The sequence below is a fragment of the Notechis scutatus genome, chromosome 9 (assembly GCF_049901735.1).
Source record: "Notechis scutatus isolate UNSWTSFEM ecotype Mainland chromosome 9, rNotScu1.2, whole genome shotgun sequence".
NCBI classification, from domain to species: domain Eukaryota; kingdom Metazoa; phylum Chordata; class Lepidosauria; order Squamata; family Elapidae; genus Notechis; species Notechis scutatus.
In genome coordinates this window covers 5,439,792-5,461,650 of record NC_142017.1, presented here as the reverse complement: position 1 = coordinate 5,461,650, position 21,859 = coordinate 5,439,792, and the positions used below count along the sequence as shown (strand labels likewise).

The window sequence follows — 21,859 nt, the reverse complement described above, 5'->3', positions numbered from 1 at the left end:
AACTAAACCAAAAACATTTCCTTGATTCTCACAATGTTTCTGCACTCATCTTTTTCCGAAGATTAAACCCAAATAGCTGATATGCGTGGCTTGGTTCTAATAAACATTTTTCCCCTCTTTTTTTTTTTGGCAGAAATATATTCCGCAGCAAACTCAGGTCACAGGATGATTTACAAAACTGTCATTATCATATGGTGTTAATTTGATAGCTCGTTTCAAGTGACATCTGCGAGAAACAGTTGGATATGCTTCAGCTTTTGCATTAATTAACTCAAGTTTCTAATTAATTATGCAAAGCTGAAAACAAACAAATAAAAATAGAGTGAAAAATAATAGCTAAAAAGCCAAGATAAGATGCAGTCTAACACCTCTCTTTGGATTCCTCCGGTTAAACAGATGTATGGCATAGCTTTGGTTTCCATTGGCATCGGATATTGTGATTGTTATTATTATTAATTATCAGTGGTTAGATTTCACAAGCTAAGACTGGTGAAAACTTAATAATTTAAAGTCCTGACCGCAGACCTAAGAATTATGTAAGTAGTGCCTAAGGATATAAGCAGCTCCAAGTGAGTGTGGGTTGTTTTTTTGTTTTTTTGTAAAATTAAGGTATCCAGGTTTCATAAATTCAAAATTTGCAAATATTGGCAGGTGTCCTAATTACCTACAAGCATCACAGTATCTCCACAATCATGTGATCAAATTCAGATGGTTGCAACTGGCATTTGTTAATGATGATTTTAGCATTCTGCGGCCATGGGGTGACCATTTCCTACCTTCCCAACTTGTTTCCAACCTTCCCAACTGTTTCCAACCAGCGAAGTCAAGTGGAGGAAGTTGGATTTGCATAATGACCATGTGTTTCAGCCGGGTTCGCTTAATGAACTTGTGGATAATAACTGTAGGAATTTGCTCAATGTCAGAACTGCCATCGTATCCTTGAGCTTCACATTTGCTTGCTGCCAGTCTGCCATGAACTATGAGGGAGGAAGTTGGTTGGGTGTGGAGTAGGTTAACTACTTATCATACCTTCCAGAGGCACCCTCGCAAGTTCAAAGTACTGGGAATGGAAAACAATGGCTCACCAACCAGACACAGTTCCCCAAATAATGTATTCAAATATAAATGGACAATAAGGGAACAGCAAGATGGAGAAACTGGGGAGAAACCGGAAGGGAAACATTAACGAGGAAAGGTTGGTACAAACTTCAGTTCCAGCTTTGCTATATTGTAAACCATTTGACTTTTAGTAAAGTATACCTTTCAACACAAATGAAATTGAAGGTCTTTCTTGTATATAGGACAACATTGGAGCACGTCTGACACATAATAAGCATGGCAAAAAAATGTAAAATCAGCAACTTAACAATGGCTTTGCTTAGCACTAGAAATTCTGCTCCCAACTGTGGTTTTAAGTCAAGAACGACTTGGTTTTTATATCCATCCCTGGATATTTAGTAGACATTTGTATCCATCCTTGTATTAAGAGCATACAATATAGCGTTCAATGTTACTTGCCATGCAAAGATTGGTTTCACATCACTTCAACCTTTGCACAATTTTATACATAATTCAGCCTTCGAAAATTATTTTAATGCACACATGCTGATTTTAATGTATTATTATAAGTTGTCTGGGAAAATCAATTTTAAAAATAAACAGGCCCAACATAAAATACCTTCTCGGCTGCTGTGCTAGGTTTTGAGTCAGCAAAGAAAAAGAAATTATGATTTTGTACAGGCATCATGTTGCTGTCAGAATGTGCATGATCAGTTACTTTACTTATGTGTGTGGTTGATGTGTCCAACCAATGGCTTCATTACCTTTATAGTGGAATGAAACTTCTAGAGAGAATGCAGAATTTTTGATCTGGCTTTTAATGTAATTATTGGCAGTATCATTGACATATTTTTTTAAAAAAACCTGGTACATTCCTTTTCAGTGTTTAATTTTTTGCATCTTTTTAGTCATCCTAACTCCAGACATCCACAATAATGTTTTCAGCAAAATCTGAAATCTGTAATAAATTTGGGGTCTGCATTTTATCTTGTTACCAATCATGGGTTTGCTAGACTCCTTCTCCTTCTTCTCGTTCTCCTTTTTCTTCTCCCCTTCTTCTTTGCCTTCTTCTCATCTTCCTCTTCCTCCCCTCCTCCACTTCCCTGTATCCTTCCTTCCTTCCTTCCTTCCTTCCTCCCTTCCTCCCTTCCTTCCTTCCTTCCTTCCTTCCTTCCTTCCTTCCTTCCTCTGTGCGGCATTTCTCTGTTTTTCAGATAGATACCCACAGCAATAGGGCTGATTAATGAATCCTTTTCTTTCACCAAGTCAAATTGGGCAAAACCCAGCTTTTATCTATCTCAACATATGCAAATTCGATAAGCATTCCTTTCACCTCTCCACGCAGTAAATTTATTAAAAATCTTGACAAATGCAGGGCCCAGGGCTTAACTTTTTAGCAGTTAATTTTTTAATGTAAATCTGTGATTACACATAGGTTAGATAAAATTTGTATTTTACATATTTATAATTTAGAGTTATAAGGCTGTCTAACTCAATTGTGGGTAGTGGGCAGATTAAAAACAGATTCAGTACCCCCCAAAAAAAAACAAAAAAAAAAATAACCTAACAATAAGCATAATGGAAGAAACAAACCCATCCTAAACAAAATAGATATTGGGCATACCTCAATCCATGCCATAATTTGAGGAGTGGGGAACCTGTTTTCAGAGCTGATTGAAAACCTTGCAGGGGGCTAGTAAAATTCATCCTCTAATTTTGTAATGTAATTCTATAATTAGTAAGAGGATGTAGGTATCTTAGACATAAATAGATATCAGGCATATTTATTACAGGAAGCAATGTTTTTCCCTCAAAGCATTATATTAGAGGGAACCACTTAAAAGCTACAATAAGAGAGATTGTATCCTCTCTTTCCACCACCCTATTTTTATTTTTATTTTTAAAAACCTTTTCTGCAATTTTTTTGAAAACTCAAATGGATGGCCTCTGTGGAAAGAGAGTAGCACGATGTTAACTTGTCAGGAGAACATAAACTTGCATGAATTGTTCATTCTCATCAAAGGTCCATCAAATCTTCAGGGACGCAAGCTTCTTTAAACCAGTATCTGCTGGTGTTCCTTGAGAAATACATCATGGCCCTTGAAGATGTAACAAAAGGAAAAGCAGGTGTGGCCAAATCCAAAACTTAAGTCCCTCCAGAAAGAAAAATGGAGACTTTCAGATCTTCTTGGAATAGCACCTTTCACTCTTTAATCCCACACACATCCAATTTTAACTGATTTAAAAGTCCCCAAGGATAATTTCAGCTCTTCTTGCAACTTGGGTGTATCACTGAAAGTTACCTTATAAGTTAATTGGATTGCTTCTCCTATAAAACTAGATTTGTCCGCTGGCCACCAAGTTCGGACACAGGCAATCCAGAATTTTAGGATAAGAGGATCCAGCCTTTAGAGGTTCTGAAGAGGACCTTAGGATCCAGAATTTCCGAGAAGGTCAATGGGATGTTCCAGAATGTATTTCTGTTTCCTATCCTCAAGAGTCATGGAGCTAAACATTCCAAATATTAGTAACCTGTGAGTGGATATGGAGATACAAATCCCTGCAAGATAGCTGAACCCTTTGAACAGTATGTTTTCAAAAGCTGCAGGAGAAAATATCAGGATGGGATACAAACTGGCCCAAAGTCTGTTTGATTCTCAGTCATCCAAGTCATGGTTGTCCCAAAGGTGTTTTTTCAAGAGGCAACTGGATGTTCTTTATTTTTCTTCTGAAGAAGATGAAGAACTGAACTGAAGAAGCTTCTTGGTTGAGAAGTGAAACGTCTTCAAGGAAAAAAATAAATAAAGAACGTCCAGTCGCCTCGGGGACTCCTTGGGGACTCCTATTTGATGAAACCAAAATTTCCCCATGGATTCTTTAAAGCGACTCTTAGATTTCTATCAGAGAGGACGTTATTCCTTGACACATTCCACTTTGGGAAAGCTTTCCTGTCAATGAGTATTAAATAAAGGAAATATATAGCCTTTTTTTCCTCTCCCCTTTTTCTTTCTTTCCTCCTTCTAAGACGTTCAAGCAGCAAATAGCCCCATGAAGAATGTCATCTCCATGACTTTGTCAGCCTGTTCTTCATGCAAGTTTCATGACCACATTTACTCTTAATTGATCCTGCAGCTACGCGCCCCTTATGGAGTGTTTTAAATCAATGTCATCCATAAAGTGGTACTAAACTGTACAATATCTTTTTCCCTCCTCCTCTTTGGCTTCCCCCAGTTGCAGTTAAAGATAACTTATTTATGAGGGCGCAAGGAAAACTAAGAGGGCCTGAATAGAAATATGATGAAACACCTAAAGACAGGCGCTATCTTTCTGAATTACTTATTATTATTATTTTTTGGTCTTCTCCTGTTTTATAGATTTGGGAATCTGAAAGAAGACTTTACACGTATGTATATAAAGTGTAGTCTGTCTGTAATTCATACATGCAGATGCGGATACCTTGACATAAATGACACTTTTATTGTTGCTTAATAATTTACCTGAACAGAAAGTGACAGAAATATGGGAAATAACAGAATAACAGAGTTGGAAGGGACATTGAAGGTCTTCTATCCAATCCCCTGCTCAGACAAATGGTTGGCCAATCTTAAAAACTTCCAGTGTTGGAGCACCCACAGTTTCTGAAGGCAAGTTGTTCCACTGATGTCTGATATAGGGTTTCCTGCTTAAACAGGGGGTTGGATTAGAAGACCACCAAGGCAGTGGTGGTATTCAGCAGATTCTGGCCAGTTCTGGAGAACCGGTAGTGGAAATTTTGAGTAGTTTGGGGACCCGGCAAATCCCATCTCTGACTGGAGATTTTACAGTATCCTTCCCCTGCCATGCCCACCAAGCCACGCCCACGATAGTAAATATTTTTGAATCCCACCGCTGCTCCAAGGTCTCTTCCAACTCTGCTATTCTTTTTTTTTTTTAATTTTTATTGGTTTTTAAAACAAACATAAACAAACAAAACATAAAAACATCAAGACATCTTCCATATATATACATGCTATTTTTTTAAACTGAGTATCTAGAATCCCATTAGACTAGCATTCCTTGATGCACCTTAAAGCAAATTGCCCTGGGGCTAAATAAATTCCAGGGCTTCATTGATAAAACAGAGGCCTTCACCCGAGAGGCTTTTGTCTAGGGCTGTTTTCAGATATGAAATGGTCTCGAAATTATGGTTCACCCCTTGACATAAATTGAAACTGCTGTAATCAAGACCGCTCGCTCACTCTCATCTGAACCTTGAGCTTTGTAAATGGCTTTCAGAAAACTGCTGTTTTATAGCTTCAGCTTGCTTCGCTGATGTGGGAATAAAACGCTTTGGCAAGAAAGAGTCTAAGGATACTGACAGAAGAGAATATTTGCAGCTCAGAATTAAATTGGGGCTCTTTGTGCTCTCTGAGGTGGGTGGATTTCTTGCAGTCATTGCACTACCCAGCTAGGTAAAATCATCAGGGAATGAAGGCAAATAAATATATGTGTCCCAGGATAATTTTGCAGGATCGGTCACTGAGACCAGAGGTTTAGTCTTCTGAGCTTTTGGACCCTTCCTGGAGCCCATCCTCAGGAAATTTCTCTCTAACTGAATGTGTGCTTTGCTATACTATGTATAAAATTGTCCAAAGTGTTGTGGTTCGCCGGCAATCTGTGCAGACGGCTGCAGAATTGGACAGTGGGGAAAAACAGGGACCAGTCCAGGAGTCTGGAGAGGATTCGGATGAGGGTCCTGCATCCAATGCAGAGATGGGGCCAGGACCATCTGGGAGTGGGGTGCTGACTCCAGAGCCTCCAGAGTCTGGCAGCAGCGAGGCCGAGGAGCAAGGGGAGCCTGTTCCCAGTGCGTGTGTGCGCAGAGCTGCTAGAAGTCGAGAGCAGCTGAGACAAAAGGGGGGACTTGGGAGTAAGGCTTGGAGATGATTGCCCCTCCCATAAGGTATAAAGGACATGCAAAGGAAGAGAAACCTTTGCAGGAAGCAAAGTTGTACGCTCTGTTCAGATTAATCCTTGATGCTCTGTGTGGACTTTGTACTTCGGTTGGTTTTTTGCAGTTCATTTAGCACTTTAGTTGATGGCAGCAATTCAAAGGAGAGAAAGGTGGGTGCTTATCTCAAGGGACTGTTTGGGACTCATTACGGGCTGGGAATGAACATAATTCCCAGCATTGAAATAAAACAAAGAGTTATTTTCACTAAGCGTGTGCTTAATTATGGTCTCGGAAGCCTTGGTCAGAACACAAAGCACACATTCCAGTAGATAAAGGTCCCCTGACGGTGGGTTCCAGCATGAGTCCAAAAGCTTGGTAGACTAAACTTCTGGTCCTGGTGACTGACCCCGATTGGATCCTGCAAAATCATCAGTGTTAGGTGCTAGCACTGATGATGCTACCTAGTTGGGTAATGAAACATCTGCAAGAAAATAACCAAGCTCAGAGAGCACCAAGGACACCACAGTTAAAGGTGGTGGCTCAGCTAGTATTCTTGGCCTAAATCAGCTTTGCCCAGTTGATGTTAGATTTAAGTTCTCATATTCCTAGCTGACATAGTCAATTGCTAGAGAGTAGCTAGGAATTACGTGTAGTATTTAAAGTCCAGAGATTTCCTAATGTCTTGAAAGGTAGTTCTTAGAATCTTCTGTACTGTTTAGCACCATGTACTGTGATCTTATGTATTTGGAAATGAGTCACGCATTGATTTAAGAAACCCAGGTCAACAACAACAAACAAAACTCCCAATTCCTGTACTAACAGATAATCAAAGTTGGAAGGGACTTTACAGGTCATCTAGTCCAACCCCCTGCCCAAACAGGAGACCCTACACCATTTCTGACAGATGGCAGTCCAACCTCTTCTTGAAAGTCTCAAGTGATGAAGCTCCCACAACTTCCGAGGGCAACTTCTGTTCCATGGGTTGATTGTTCTCACTGCTGTCAGAAAGTTTCTCCTTATTTCCAGGTTGAATCTCTTCTTGGTCAGTTTCCATCCATTATTCCTTGTCTGGCCTTTGGGTGCTTTAGAAAATAGCTTGACCCCTTCCTCTTTGTGCAGCCCCTCAAATATTGGAAGACTGCTATCCTGTCTCTCCTGGTCCTTCTCTTCACTAGACTAGCCAAGCCCAGTTCCTGTAACAGTTCTTCATATGTTTTAGTCTCCAGTCTCCTAATCATCCTGGTTGCTCTTCTCTGTACTTTTTCTAGAGTCTCAACATCTTTTTATAGTGTGGTGACCAAAACTGGACACAGTACTTGAGGTGTGGTCTTACTGAAGCTTTAGAGTGGTATTAGTACCTCACTTGATCTTGATTGTATCCCTCTGTTAATGCAACTTAGGATTGCATTGGCTTTTTTGGCAGGTGCTGTACACTGTTGGCTCATATTTAGCTAGTTGTCCACTAAGACTCCAAGATCCCTCTCAAAGTTACTGCTATTAAGCCTGGTTTCACCCAGTCTATATGTGTACTTTTGGTTTTTCTTGCCTAAGTGTAGGGCTTTACTTTTCTCTACATTGAATTTCATTTTGTTAAATATGGTCCAGTGTTCTACTCATATACGCTGCTTTGCCAAAACACTTAGACCAGTTCATGGATTAACCTGATAGGCTCATTCACAGAACAAGCAATCATTTGATTTGCATGACAGGTCGAAGTACAATCCAGCCAACATATATTTTAGTATGATGTATGAATGCACCTGCTGTGTGAACCGTTCTGGAAGCATTGGATAATATCATCAATTTATGGCCATGTGAACGTAGATATTCCATGGAAGAGAGATTTCCATTTCAATGTTCACCAAAGTTACTGCTGGAGAAATATGGATCCACAATCCCTGTCCTGCCCCAAGAAAATTTAGCTAAATGGAGATTCAAAGAAAGAGTGATAGCTAGCTATCTTGGGCTGTTGTGTTGTGCATTGCTAAGTTAGATTCATTTGCCAATTACATCCTTGAAGAACAATCAAGAGAACATCTGGTGGTATTAATGACAACTTGTTATGCAGCTCCAGGAAACCTGAAGCACTGGAGTATTTCCTATATCATATTACTCAAGTATGTAAGACACCAATATATAATTCATGCTTGCATAATAATGACAGGTAGGGAAAGAATTGTTCCATAATGTTTTAAACATCTACTAATCCATTTGCCTATCTTCATTCTACTTTATGGTGGAACCAAGAAGAGATAACTTCAGTTCAACTGCTGATCCATTGTGGGAGATGCACAAATTCATTCAAACGGAACTTTTTGCTTTGGAAAAATTTGAAACAATCGCCCATCCAATTAGATGGAGGATTTTGAAGGGCCCCTTTCTATATTTCTGAAGTATTATTTTTATTTAAAAAAATTGTTCACAAGTGAGCTATTCCTTATTATTGTGTTGCTCAGGAAATTGGATCAAAGAGTATTTAAAAATAATAAGTATTATTTGATTGGCTTATTCAAACGATTGTGGCAAGGAAGGTCATAACATGAGGGGAAAACTCCCTTAACGACTGCCTTGCTTAACAACAGAAATGTTGGTTTCAGTTGTGGCCACCCATTGAGAACTACACGTATTTTGTATTTTGCCTCCCACTTGAATGGAAGTGGCTGGAGTATAAAGCAAGAAGAATGCATGCCTGTTGAAGATAAGATTCTGTGCCGACAGATAGCTTAATTATCCAAAAGATTTTTGATTGCACGGAAATGGACAAACTTACATTAGAATTAAAAGAGAATAAAGTCTCAGATTATTATACAGTTTGGGAAAATTGGCATCATTGGATAAATAATAGAAACCAGCAATTAAATAAATAAGGAATGTATAGTTTAGAAAGATAGAGGTATATATATATATATAAGAACAATTAGGAGTATAAAATACGCACTGGAATAACAATTGAAATGTAAGTACTGTCAAAATGGATTGTAATATACACAGCATTTTCGTCTTAAATATCTGTATTGTATTTTAATGTTTTAAATTTTTAATAAAGGTTATTTAAAAATGAAAAAAAGAAAGAAAAGAAAGTAAATAAGAGGCTGTAATAGTTTAAATTTTAAACAATTCAAGTTAGATGGCAGGGCAGGAAAACAGGTCCTCAGAGAAGCCGATCCAAGAGATGAAATTTAGCATCTCTCTTGGAAGTTTGATTTGGGGGGGTTGGGGGGTTGGAAGCCTCTCCGTTGGGAGGTGGATGTCAACACGGGTGACACCGAGCAATATATTGTGCTGAAGTGCCTGTATTTTTCCTCCAGATTTCTGTATTTCTCCTGAAAAGGATAAGAAAAGAATTGTGCTTGCCGCTAATTAATGACAAGCTGGTAACAAGCATCTATTCATTGTTCCATTTGTTTCTTCGTTTCCAGCCGTTAGCAGCCCTGATCCGAGATGAATCACTGTCATTTCCACAATGCTGTCACCCCATTGTTTCTTTATCATCCCTGCATTTTCATAAATTGGAGGTTTGATCCCTTAATTGTTTGTTGCTGTCGCTTCCTTGCCAGTTTCCAATTGAATGAAAAAAAAAAAAAAGTCACCTGCCCTGGTCCAAAAGGACCTTTAATAAAAAATAAAAAAAAATCCACTGCTGCCTGAATTGCCAGCCAAATTAGGAAACTCTAACCTGGCTTTAGAGTTAGGAACAGAGGTGGATATTCAGCAGGTTCTGATCGGTTCTGGAGAACCAGTAGCGGAAATTTTGAGTAGTTCGGAGAACCGGCCAATCCCACCTCTGACTGGCCCCGCCAACCCCATCTCTTCTCTGCCTCCCATTGAGTCCCATCTGATCGGCTGGGTCTTCTTGGGTTGCCCTGCCCAGGAGAACGGAGCTAGAAAACAGGTTAGTGGGGTGAGGAGGGAATGGGGATTTTGCAGTATCCTTCCCCTGCCACACCCACCAAGCCACACCCACAGAACTGGTAGTAAAAAGTTTTGAATGGTTAGGAAGAATTGGTTAGGAAGTCTATTTTACAGTCAGAATGTCAAATTTCAAGGCACCAGGGATGATCTCACCACATCTTCAGAAGCAGTGGAATGGTTAGTTTCCTTAGATATTGAATTATAATATCTATCCCATTGCAGTTCTATGCCTGCATATTATAATGATTTTATTATGGTTCTATCTTAATTTAACATATGATTCTTATATTGTATTGTTCATATGTCTGTCTGTCTGTCTGTCTGTCTGTCTGTCTGTCTGCCTCTCTATGCAATAGTGGTGAATATCTGTAGCTTGGGTATAGGATGAAGGTGAAGGTTCATTCTCCAAGTTTAAGGGTTGGGTTCCAAATGTTCCAAACTATGTCTGTCCGTCCGTCCATCCATCCATCCATCCATCCATCCATCCATTTATCTATTTATCATCTATCTATCTATCTATCTATCTATCTATCTATCTATCTATCTATCATTTATTTATTTATCTCATCTTTCTATCATCTGTCTATCTATCTATCATCTATTTATCTATCTCATCTTTCTATCATCTACCTACCTACCTACCTACCTCTTTTTATCTATCAATATCTATCTCTCTATCTCTCTATCTCTCTATCTCTCTATCTATCTATCTATCTATCTATCTATCTATCTATCTATCTATTTATCATCTATCTATCATCTATCTATCATGTATCATCTATCTCTGTCTGTCTGTCTGTCTGTCTGTCATCTACATCTAACCAGTGGAATGGCTTCCTTCTGGAAGCTGTGGATGCTCCATCACTGGAGGCTTTAAAGAAGACACTGGACAGCCATTTGTCTGAAATGGCATAGGATCTTCTGCTTATGCAGAAAGTTGGACTAGAAGACCTCCAAGATCCCCTCCAAATCTGTTATTCTGTTATTTAGCTAGAAGAGAGAGGAAGGACAGGAAGTGGACACAAGGGCTAAGCTCATCTTGTCATTGTTTTCCCCACTGCATTCTTATTCCCATTGAAACATTTGTCATTATTTCTAAAGGTGGATCTATACATTATACAGTTCTTCTCATTTTAGCAGAATGCCAAGCATAGTAATTTACTGCATGGGCTCATAAATATAGGAGAGAGGCCTGCGCTTGAACTAAAGTCAGTACTAGCATTCATTCTTCGGTGTTGGTTTCTGGCATTACTTATCAAAGAGTTGCCAGCTGAACCAAGAATTGAACTTCATTTGGAACCAGAGTCTTCAGAAGATCATTACTTGGCAACGGCCTCCAGCTTCTTGGCATAGGGCAGAGAAATGGTGGAGGGAAGCATCTGTCACATCTTGAGTTGTGATGTCTTTTGTTTCAATGTTGGCTAATCATCCATTGTTCTAGCTAGGAGAGCCCAATTAAGAACAGAGCTGGTTGTCAACACCTCCCATTGATCCGATAGAAAGAGGCCGTGAGAAATACCACCCTATTAGCAAGCAATAAACAGGAATTAGAAGAGTGCCAAGGGACAACCTGTTAGAAGCGGCCAGAAAAGCCAATTCACAATTCATGGGCATTCAGGAAAAAAATATTTCATAATCTTACCAGCTGTGAAACATCTGCTGTGACTAGACGAACAGCAGAGAGATGCCACTGGAATGGCCTAACCAGGAAGGCATTCATGTTCCATAAATAGCACCAATTTCTACAATACGCAGTATAACAGAGAAAGAAAGGGCAGGAACGAATATCTACGGATATTCTCAGTCATGGTTGTCTCAAAGGTGCCTTTTCAAGAGGCAGCTGGACTTCCTTTGTTTTTCCTTGAAGAGGTTTCGCTTCTCATCCAAGAAGCTTCTGATTGAAAGTCAGAACTGAAGAAGTTTCTTGGGTAGTGAAACCTCTTCAAGGAAAAACAGAGAAAGTCCAGTTGCCTCTTGAAAAAGGACCTTTGAGAGAAGGGAAGGAATCATTCACAATGTGGTTGGAGACAAGGAACAATAGAAATCCTGCCATAATCCTTCCACTCAGCGGTCTAAAGAGCATAATCACATTATGTTGACTTTCATTGGGTAAATCATAGGGGAGACATGATAGCAGTGTTCCAGTATTTGAAGGATTGCCACAAAGAAGAGCGGGGCCAAATTATTATCCAAAGCACCAGAAGGCAAGACAAAAAACAATGGATGGAAAACTAAACAAGTAGAGAAGCAACCTGAAATTAAGGAGAAACTTCCGAACAGTGAAAACAATTAACCAGTGGAACAGATTGTCTTCAGAAGTTGCTCCATCAGTGGCTTTTTAGGAAGAGGCTTTTAAGAAGAGTTTAATGATAAGAAAGACTAGTGGTGTCAGAATAGCACTTACCCAATATCTAAGGGACTGCCCCACAGAAGAGGCGGGGTCAAGCTATTCTCCAAAGCACCTGAAAGCAGAACAAGAAGCAATGGATGGAAACCAACCAAGGAGAGAAGCAAGCTAGAGCTAAGGAGAAATTTCCTGACTGTTGGAACAAATAATCAATGGAACTACTTGCCTCCAGAAGTTGTGGGTGCTCCAACCCTGAAGAAGACTTTGGACAATCATTGGTTTGAAATGGTGTAGGATCTCCTGCTCGAGCAGGAGGTTGGACTAGAAGACCTTCAAGGTCCCTTCCAACTCTCATTCTATGTTTCTAAGATTTTCTGACTTTCTGTCACTTGTTTTGGCTTTTAATCTGCTCGCTTTCAAAGGTACGCCCTTGGTTTCTGCTTGGCCATTGCCATTTCTTAGACAACTGCTCTCTCTCTCTCTCTCTCAAGAGATGACTCTGTTTGGATGAATGTATGTAGATCAGGGACTGGGCGGCCCTCTCTTCTTTGTAGAATTATAACGAACATGGCTGGATTCCAGCAGGCTTCCCCGCACGCCAAAATGTCCATTGCATCTTGTGTACGGCTGATAGATGCAAAGATACACTTCTCAGCTGGAGCAACGCCTGCCTCAGCAAATGAATATAGATCTTGTTTCTTTGTTTTGGACACCTCTGTATCTCCATTTCTTAACTGAAGCCAACTCAATCAATGAAATATAGCACTTTAAGCGAAGTCAATACTTAACCCATTCACCAGATGTATACACACATACACACACACAGAGTGTTTCTTCTTCCTTAAGAATCCCATGACAAGTCAAAACAAAAGTTGGCTTGTGGGGTATGACATGTCCTTGATCCAAAAGGATGCAAAGTGTTCCACAGCACGTGTATCCCCCCCCAACAAAATCATTTTAAGAAAGTCGCATTTGATTTGTAACTTCTGGCAAAACACTCTGATGTCTGGAAGAAGAAGAAAAAAATATATGTTTCCAGGCAAAACACAGCTGGCTCAAAAGGTCTTGATTTCATCAAACCAGAGTGCTAAATATTTTAATTCTGACCCTGCATTGCATCAGATTCAAATCAGAAAATTGACTGGACATGTCCATGTATATCGAATCAGAGGGGGAAAAAAAATCTTGATTGAGACCAGGGAGGCTCACGGTTAAATATTGGGGGTTCAGGATTTTACCCTAGACTTAGGAGAATCGCCAAAAATAAAAAAATAAAAAAAGAGGAAAGTGTTGGGTAAATGCTAAATGCAAAAAAAAAAAAAAAAATTCAGTAGTGAACACAGTATTATTCAAGATCATCCAGGGTGGCATTAAAACAAGAATTCTGCTTGATTCAGCAAACTAGTCAATGGAAGAACAAAACCATTGACTTTATTTTGTCAGTTAGGAAACAATGTATTTGATACCAGTGGGTCTATGACAACTTATCATGGCCAACTTGCTATGGCCAATGTGCCGCAACCAACTCACCACAGCCAATTCACCACAGGACAACTGATCATGGCCAAATCAGCATGAGACAACTTGCTCACTGATCCCCGGAGACCCCCAGATCTGACGTCAAAGCTAAGTCTTGAGGGACTTCTAGAAAATAAAGAGGAATGGAGAGCAACTCACTTCGTGGGAGAGAATGGTCCCTCAGGTGGACATCATGACAGAGAAGTTCCACCATCTTGGGCCTCCTAAGTGTAGTTTCTAAGAGATGAGGCCCATAGCTTATCTCTTTTGCTAGAGCAGAATTGATGTCATTGAGAAGAAATGGTCCCTCAGATAATCTGGCCCCAAGCCATGTGGGGCTTTAGAGACTAAAACTAGCACTTTGAATTGGACCCAGAAGCATTGGACTCGGAGACCAATGAAGTTTGTGGAAGAGAAGCATAACTTCAGCTTTTAGTTTGAATGTAGGAAATACAAAATGTTCATAGGAACAGGCAGCCTGGTGGACTGTAACGTTCATATCTCCTCACCCAAATTGTTTCACATCTGAGGCACTTTGTGTGTGTGTCATTATCGCCTGAATTTGAGACAAGTGGTTCTTGCAATCAGGCTAATGGAGTCAACCACAGTGATTAGGATGGAATAACAAGGGCAGATAACCTATTTTCTTTACAGGCTCCAGCAACCGAGTAAAACACAACGAAAATTTGATTTCAAGAGGTGTAAAATTTACGGCTTTGGCTCTAGGCGCCTCATTTGCATTGCTGTCCTGAACCCATCTGGAAGGCACTTCACCCTCAGGAAGGGTTGGGCCTCCACCTCTTCTTATTTTGCCATTGATTGACATCGTCAATCTTCGCACATCAAAATAGCCCCTAGCAAAAATTTGCCAAAAGTGAATGTCGGGTTGCCTCCATCAAGCAACTAACAGCCTGGAGCACCAGATAAACATGCCCTTAGGCGCAGCTGTGAGGATGTAAATACCAGAAGGTGTGGAAGGAAAGAGTCAAAATAAAATAAAAAATAAATCCAAGAAACCACTCGAGCAGAGTGTCAACGTTAATACACAAGTGTGGCAGGGCCTGCCCGCGTATATTTTATATGCCAATGTCCTGAAACATTATCTGCTAAGTGTTTTGTCAACCATTTTGGTCTTCCCTGAAAAACCCATTTATCTGCAGACCACAGAGTTGCCAAGAGGACAGCTCCTTTGGAATGAGCAGTCTCTGTGTGTTTTCCGTCACCGTTTATAATCCCTCCCGTTCACAGATCCATAATTCATGAGAAGAACGGAGACCCAGGCGAACATTTTCCCGAAGAGTTTGAAACTGAGGCCTGCGCTGCAAACGCTCAGACCTTGTCATGCGTGGAATCCAAATGCATCTCCTTCTCTCCCTCATCCATCAGCGCTCGGAGACGTTTTTGGCAATGATATTATCCAAATATTATTAAAACTTTGAACCCTGTCCTCATAAATTAGGGTGAGATGACTTCGGAGCCGTTAAGCCAGGAGGATGTATGAGCTTCAGTTGCTCAGGGGTAATTAAGTGCTTAAAAGGAAGCGTGGCTGAGCATTCGGTGGGGCTAAAGAGAGAGTGAAGGAGAGAAGCGGAGTGGGACTCGGCGGCTGCCATTCTTTCACTGTTCTCGGCACAGAGCTGTTCACACACAGGTCAAACCAACCTCAAGCAGGACAAGGATTTGGCCAGTGAGAGGAAACATCTGTTCTTGAGCATCTGTAGGTATCCTTGCAGCAAGCTTGCAAGCTTTGTCCGTTTTGTTGGCTGCTCTTCTAGGAACATACTTCAAAAACTTGGCAAGCTTGGGGCAGCATCCTACATTTTCTGATTTCCTGAGCCAAAACTACTTGGGAATAAAGTGTAGCTCTCCCCTTTTAATCTGCAGCTAGGCGCTTCAAGATGTGGGTGTTGGTAAAGTCCAAGAATGAGAAAGTTTCTCAACCCCTTTCGTCCTCTGTTTATTTATCCCTGCATCCGTTGCCCTTTCGTAACTTATTGAACAAATGGGATCCTAACATTTTGCAGTAAGCCCTTCTTTCCTTGGGGGATCCTGGGTTTCTTGCATTCACAGACCTGAGAAATGGAAGATTTTCTGTGATATCTGACAAGGTTAAATGGAATATTCCATACTTCTTTTATGTTATGCAGAGGAGGAGGAGGAGGAGGAGGAGGAGGAAGAGGAGGAAGAGAATGCTTGTTATTTTCTGTCGCTAAAACATGACATCCTGCTTCTAAGCATATGTTTCAAAGCAATATACAAAATCAATGTTGGGAAATTGATAAAGGTTTTATTTTTTAGAAGAGGCATTCCAATGTTTTTTTCAAAATAGGAGAACATTTAGAGCCTGCAGTCTTCAATATACTTATCTAGATTTAAACCCCATTGCATTCAGTAAGATTTAACTCTTGAGTTTATATAAGAATATCTATCAAACCAAAATTACAGGCAGCAATAGCCATGAGATTCATTTCACATGTGTCTACATATATTTATTTGTTTCGTTTGTTTAGGATACTTCTCAAAACAGAAATGAACAGAGAAATCTATACTGACATCTCAGCAAAACTGAAGCAGGACTTCAATGTTGTTTTTGAAACAGAATCTATACAGCAATAATTATTTTTGAGGATCAACAGCTTCTGTGGGAAAAATTTGGAGGAGGCCATACGGCTTCTTGAGCAATTGGGGGAAAGAGAGGATCGAAATATAATGAATCTAATCAAAATTATTCTATTGGCTCAACGTTACAGTATAGAAATAACAGCTCCCCAAAGATTTTCAGTGAATTTTCCTAGATCAAGCTGAAAATGAAGACGCTGATTGTTTCTGCATGCAAAACCACTACTTTTATGGTTATGGTCTCTTTTTCTTTGAAAATGCATATTAATTGTGAGAAGTCTTTGTGCAATATTATTCTTCTGTCTTTTCACTTTCATTCTTCCTCTCTCTTCTTGCCCCTTTCTAATAAAGCACTGATTTCCAGTTTTGCAAAATAACCCCCCTGGATTTGCTCTAACAGCTTTGGGCATATAATCTTAGCCACTATTTGCTTTGTTAAACAAGGAGGAAAGGTGCTTACTTACTTTGCCTGTGGAGATTCTCAGTCATCCAGGTCCTAGTTGTCTTCAAGGTGCTTTTCTTTTTCTTCAAGTAAAACAACTGGACTGTTTTTCCTCCCTCTTGAGGAAGATGAAGATGAGAAGTGAAATGTTTTCTTCTTCTTCTTCAAGGGAAAAACAACAACCTGGCTTACTTGTTGAAGGAAAAAAAGGACCTTTGAGGTATTTCTACAGAGGAATGATTGACTCTGTCATCTGCACCTCTATAACTGTCTGGTTTGGCTCTGCAACCCAACAAGAAAGACAAAGATTTCAGAGGATAATTAGGACTGCAGAAAAAACAATTACTACCAACCTGCCTTCTATTGAGGACCTATATACTGTCAAAAAGAGGACTGTGAAGATATTTACAGACCCCTCACATTCGGACATAAATTGTTTCAACTTCTATCCTCAAAACAACTATGCTATAGGGCAGGGGTCCCCAACCACCGGTCCGTGGACCGGTACCGGTCCGTGGAACAAGTCCTACCGGGCCGCTGGCTTGCTGGGCGCCGCCATCTTTTGATGAAAAGTGCTTCGGTGAGCTTTTCCGGGTAGAAAGCTCACGGGAAGCACTTTTCATCAAAAAATGGCGGCACCGCTTCCGTGAGCTTTTCCGGGTAGAAAGCCATTTCTACCGGAAAAGCTCACCGAAGCGTCGCCGCCATCTTTTTGATGAAAAGTGCTTCCGTGAGCTTTCCGGTAGAAAGCTCACCGGAAGCACTTTTTCATCAAAAAGATGGCGGCACCCAGCTAATGCCGGTACCGGGCCGCGCCATAAAAAAGGTTGGGGATACCGGGCCGCAGTGTAAAAAAGGTTGGGGATCACTGCTATAGGGGACTGCACACCAGAACAACTAGACACAAGGACAGTTTTTCCTCCAAAAGCTATCACTCTGCTAAACAACTAATTCCCACTACACTATCAAACTACTTAGTAAGACTGTATTACTATTATTGTTCTCATCCTTCCCATTATCTATCTCTTCCCATTTATGACTATAACCATGTTACTTGTATCTTTAAAATATTGTTGTTTTATTTGTTTCCTAGTATGATTTGTTTGCTTATTAGTAACTTATGTCTAAGTGTTGTATCTTATGATTCTTGATGAATGTATTTTATTTTTTCTTTATGTACGCTGAGAGCTTATGCACCGAAGACAAATTCCTCATGTTTCCAATCATACTTGGACAAAAAAAAAGAATTCTATTCTATAAAGAATTCTATTCTAAATGTCAGAAGCCACCCAAGACCTCATTTCTAACCTGCATAAAAGGTGAAGAAAAATTCATATTTTTTTCCCTCTCAGATCTGTGACCGGGGTTGCCTTTGACCACTTCCACAAGCTCTTTCTCCTTGGGAGGACATCTGTTAAGCGGCAGGTGTCTTCTGTGTCTTGTGGCTGCTTGATAATGTATGATCTAATCTCTATCTCTACAAAGTCTCTGGGTAAGTGACAGAGACAAAGCAATGCCATCCTTCCACCAGGATTAAAAATGACTCCCCTCTGTCTGCTGTGGTTGCTATTTCCCATTGCAGCTGAGTCATCCATCAAAGTTTCCCAATACTTTTTTGGGGGGAGAAAGTATGGGTGTTGATGGCCATGGAGTTGGTGGCAGAGATTCAGATGGAGGAGGAGGAACACTTTATTTATTTAAGTTTACTACCCACCCAATTTCAATAGGTCCTCCTCCTCCTCCTCTTCTCCCTCCTCTTCCTCCTCCTCTCTCTCTCCTTCCCCCACCTCCTCCTCTCCCTCCTCCTCCCTCCCCCAAGTGGGCCACTCTTATATTTGTCCCACTGGGAATTAATTGCTCCCATTCTTTTTTTTTCCGGGTATTTTCATCACCACAATTCTCTATTTGACAAATTCTCTTGCCAGGCTGATAGCATTTTCCTTTTCCAGAGAATGCTATTCCTAACAGCAGTAAAATCATACTGTTTCAGAGAATAAATGCTTTTTTTCTTTCTTTCTTTCTTTCTTTCTTTCTTTCTTTCTTTCTTTCTTTCTTTCTTTCTTTCTTTCTTTCTTTCTTTCTTTCTTTCTTTCTTCCTTCTTCCCTTCTTCCTTCTTTCTTTTCTTCTTTCTTTCTTTCCTTCCTTCCTTCCTTCCTCCCTCCTCCCTCCCTCCCTTCCCTCCTCCCTCCCTCCCTCCCTTCCTTCCTTCCTTCCTTCCTTCCTTCCTTCCTTCCTTCCTTCCTTCCTCCATCCATCCATCCATCCATCCCTCCTTCCCTCCCTTTTTTCATTCCCTTCCCTGTCCTCTTTTTCTGGAGTAATTTGGTTTATTTACCTTTCTTGTTCAACCCAACCTGTGCCTGGGGAGAAGCTGTCCTCATTCTAACTACAGCACATTTCCGAGGAACCTTTTGAAGCTTTGACCGAGTCCACCAGGGACAGATCCAATTCCTTCTCCATTTTATCAGTTATGAGATTATCTGCATAACCTTTACCTCTTCAATAAAGTTTCAAACACATGGGAATTGGATTTGAGAGCGGGAAAGTTTTCAGAAGGGAAGCTTTCCTTCCCTTCTAGCCCTTGTTGCTAGATTCTGCTACCCGGAGTGTAATTCTACCATGAATTATACACACATGTTTCTCTTTGAAGTAGGGTGGGGTGAAGGTTGCCCAAAGTGGTGGGGGGAAAAGAGATTTGGAGCCAATTTGTAATAAGCAAGAGCAGTTTGACCCAGATTAAAAGATACAATTACTCTGTCTGAATAGTAAACCTTAAAAGTACTACTTATCCCAATAGTTATTGTTTTATGACAAAGGAAGACATCCTGAGAGAACAATAAAGCGAGAGATAAGTTGCTTGTAATTTATTCCAAACACAGCAGAGGAATTCTATGTAGTTTTGCTACACCAACAGATCCCAGTCTGGCCCTTTCAAATACATGCAATCCCCCCCCACCATTAAAACTTACTGGCTAGGGATTCTGGGAGTTGCAATCCTAACATGTCTGGATGATAACATAGAGTAGTGCAAACATTTCCTTTACATACACTTGCTGACAAGTCAAAAATCCCTTCCCCATTTTTCCGATGTAATATCACTGGGCATCTTATCCTCCCTCCCTTCTCTCCACCTCCTTCCTTCCTTCCTTCCTTCCTTCCTTCCTTCCTTCCTTCCTTCCTTCCTTCCTTCCTTCCTTCCTTCCTTCCTTCCTCATAACTTAATCCTTCCTTCCTTCCTTCCCCATAACTCAATCCTTCCTTCCTTCCTTCCTTCCTTCCTTCCTTCCTTCCTTCCTTCCTTCCTTCCTTCCTCCCCTCCCTCCCTCCCTCCCTCCCTCCCTCCCTTCCTTCCTTCCTTCCTTCCTTCCTTCCTTCCTTCTCCTTCCTTCCTTCCTTCCTTCCTTCCTTCCTTCCTCTCAAGGGCAGCCAACCAGATCTGGGCTGAGCAGTGGCCATTTTATTTTGCTACACTAATTTATGCTCCTGGTTTTTAGTCTTTATCTAATTCTTATCAATTTTAATATTCATAGGCTCGTGATTTCATTGCCTCATAAGCCCTTCAGAGTCCCTTTGAATGGTGAGATGGTCGACATATACACTTAATATATAATAAATAAAGGCATACATCCCTACTAGCTACACTCTTAATTCATTTTACCTGTCTTGGGATCCCTTTTTCTCCTTCCAAGTCATATGGCTCTATTTGACACTTTGTTCCTCAACAGCCTTTGCAGGCAGACCCATTTTCCTACTTATGCAAGATAAGAGGAAACCCCCAAATCATTAGTCTGTGCAAAGGTATAAATATTACAGAGCCGCTACTCTAATTGTAAGCCAAGCTGAGTGAATAATTCACAACCCATCCATTATTTGACAAGTGGCACCTCTTCTTCTACTTGCAAGCTGAGTTCCTCCCAGCGTTGCTCATCCGCTAGAGCAGGGGTCTGCAACCTGCGGCTCTGGAGCCACATGCGGCTCTTTTGGCCCTCTGCTGTGGCTCCCTGTTGGCTGATCCCACTACTGGCTGGCACCTCCCCTCCCTCCCTGTCACTCCTCGCCTGGCCTGAGAAGGTAAGGGTGATGGCAGGGGATGGAGACCCATTCCATACTCCAGGGCAGGAGGTGACTGGGTGGGAGTGAGTAACTTCAAGTTGGCCACACCCACCCAGTCACACCAGTTGTTAAATTATTGGTTCTCGGTGTTTTCTTTTCTGTGGGTCCAAATGGCTCTTTCAGTGTTTAAGGTTGCAGACCAGAGGTGGTATTCAGCAGGTTCTGACCTGTTCTGGAGAACCGGTAGCGGAAATTTTGAGAAGTTTGGAGAACCAGCAAATACCACCTCTGACTGGCCCCACCAACCCCATCTATTCTCTGCTTCCCGAGTCCCAGCTGATCGGCTGGGTCTTCTTTGGTTGCCCTGCACAGGAGAATGGAGCTGGAAAGCAGGTTAGTGGGGAGAGGAGGGAATGGAGATTTTACAGTATCCTTCCCCCTGGCACGCCCACCAAGCCACACCCACAGAACCAGTAGTAAAAAAAATTTGAATTCCACCACTGTTGCAGACCCCTGCACTAGAGGAATACCACTAGAAAAAGTTGAAAGGATCATGTACCTCGGTTCTAATTTACATGAAAGTTGGAACATGACCACTGAAGTGAAAAACAAGGATAGAGAAAGCTCGAACAGCGTTCTTCAAAATGAAAAAAGTCTCCTGCTGTCACGACCTAAGCCTAAGATTGAAAATCAGGCTTGTCAACTGCTACATCTTTTCTATCCTGCTCTACGGAGTGGAGAGTTGGTGTCTGGATAAAAAGCCACTTGAAGAGACTAGAAGAAGCATTTGAAATGTGGATTTAGAGGTGGCTGTTATGTATAAGCTGGGTTGACAAAATCAGAAATGAGGAGGTGATAAGCCACATGGGAAAGCCAAGGGAGGCTTTCAAGAAGAGACTGGACTGCCCTCTGTCAGAAATGGTATAGGGTCTTCTGCTTGAGTGGAGTGGGGGTTGGACTAGATGACTTACAAGG

The 21,859-nt window shown here is 40.9% G+C and overlaps 1 long non-coding RNA gene across 4 annotated transcripts in view; it reads left to right on the top strand.

Annotated features, from left to right (window-relative positions):
• Nucleotides 1–21,859, top strand: part of LOC148129810 (uncharacterized) — a 30,051-nt gene that overhangs the window by 7,431 nt on the left and 761 nt on the right. Inside the window, exon 3 of one of the 4 annotated variants that reach the window (XR_015750619.1) lies at nucleotides 819–1,768. The exons of the other annotated variants lie outside the window; for them this stretch is intronic. This is a non-coding gene — a long non-coding RNA (uncharacterized LOC148129810). Of the gene's footprint in view, nucleotides 1–818; nucleotides 1,769–21,859 lie in introns of those variants that run through there. 4 annotated transcript variants of the gene reach the window in all.